The following is a 1,365-nucleotide window of genomic DNA, read 5'->3' as shown; positions in this document are numbered from 1 at the left end:
GGCTTTTAATGAAGTTATTCTGTGTGAGCTTAAAACTACTGCAGCTGTGATATGCCATACATTAAATCTCAGTGCCTTCAGGTGTGTCCTGCATGCAGTAGAGTCACATGGACCTAATTTTTGCTCCAGGTGTAGTAAGAATGTATTGACAATCTCGGAAGTACATGGATTTACTCTACTACCTGAAGAAATTAGAAAGTTACTAGAAAGAAAGCTGCAAGTCCCTTATACTGGTGAGTAAAAATGATTTGGTTTTAACATTGATGGATCTAGTTGTTGCTATTTTATTACACTTTTTTGTAGTAGTATTTAGGTAAGTATTATGAAATTGCCTTTTTAGTTTTAGAGGAAAATGCTGTACTTTATGTCCCTACCAATCCCCTGATACTGCTCAGTTTATTTTTCCAGCATTTCCCAAAGATACTCATATTACCTATTAATAATAATCCTCAATTATAAGGTGTGATGTGAGTTTTGCCTTTATATTTAGAACTTTCAAAGGAAAAACTTCATGATCTGTTTGGTTTCTGAATGATATTTTGCAGTAATACACCTCGAGCCCAATCATAAGGAAATTTTATATCTACCTTTTGATCAGGTGGAAGTAGAATTTGCTCCAGATCAAGTGGTTAGTGGAGAGCTCTTCTACAATGTTCTCACCAACTAGTCTGAACGAATTCTTTTACCATTCAAAGGCTATTTTCTGTTAACCGGATTCAAGTGTAGACTTTGAGTTCAATACCACTTCAGCTGAATAACTACATCAGTTTAGTTCTCTGGCAAACTACAAATTGTCTGCCAGCAATATTCACCAGAAACTGAAATGCTGTTCTGAGCTCCAATAATTATTTCTTGGTGCTATATGAGAAAGTTTTCTTGTCTGTACCGAATATAGCTTTGCAGAGTGTGTGGGCAATTAGCGAGGTGGCTTTTCATAAAGTGAAAAAGGAAAATCCTTTTTTTCTGCTGACCCATCTGTGAGCTAAAGAGAAAAACATGCCAACTTCGACTAAAAGAGACGGCAGCGGACTATAGCAGCCACCTCAGAACGTCTTTTATTTGATGAGGCAAACACTAGGGTGGCAGGTGTCTATGGGTGTGGGCACTCCAGTGATATTGTCCAGCTGGGACCACAGAAGCGATTTGATTTCTGAGGTGTGGTGCCGGCTCAGCCGCTGTGGGGGCTGAGGGCTTCAAGGTAGGACCCGGACCTCCCACCCGCCCCGTGCCCGGTTCCGGCGGGCCGGACCGATGCTTTCGGCTCCCAGCTGCCCCGGGGAAAGGACCGGCAGCTCGGCCAGGTTACGCTTCAGAGCACCGGCAGCCCCTGCCCCCGGGAGGGAGGCGAGGCGGGGACGGAGAGGT

The sequence above is a fragment of the Charadrius vociferus genome, unplaced genomic scaffold (genome assembly GCF_000708025.1).
Source record: "Charadrius vociferus isolate BGI_N301 unplaced genomic scaffold, ASM70802v2 scaffold309, whole genome shotgun sequence".
Taxonomy (NCBI): Eukaryota; Metazoa; Chordata; class Aves; order Charadriiformes; family Charadriidae; genus Charadrius; species Charadrius vociferus.
The sequence above is the reverse complement of the archived record's forward strand: the minus strand, read 5'-3'. Positions refer to the sequence as shown.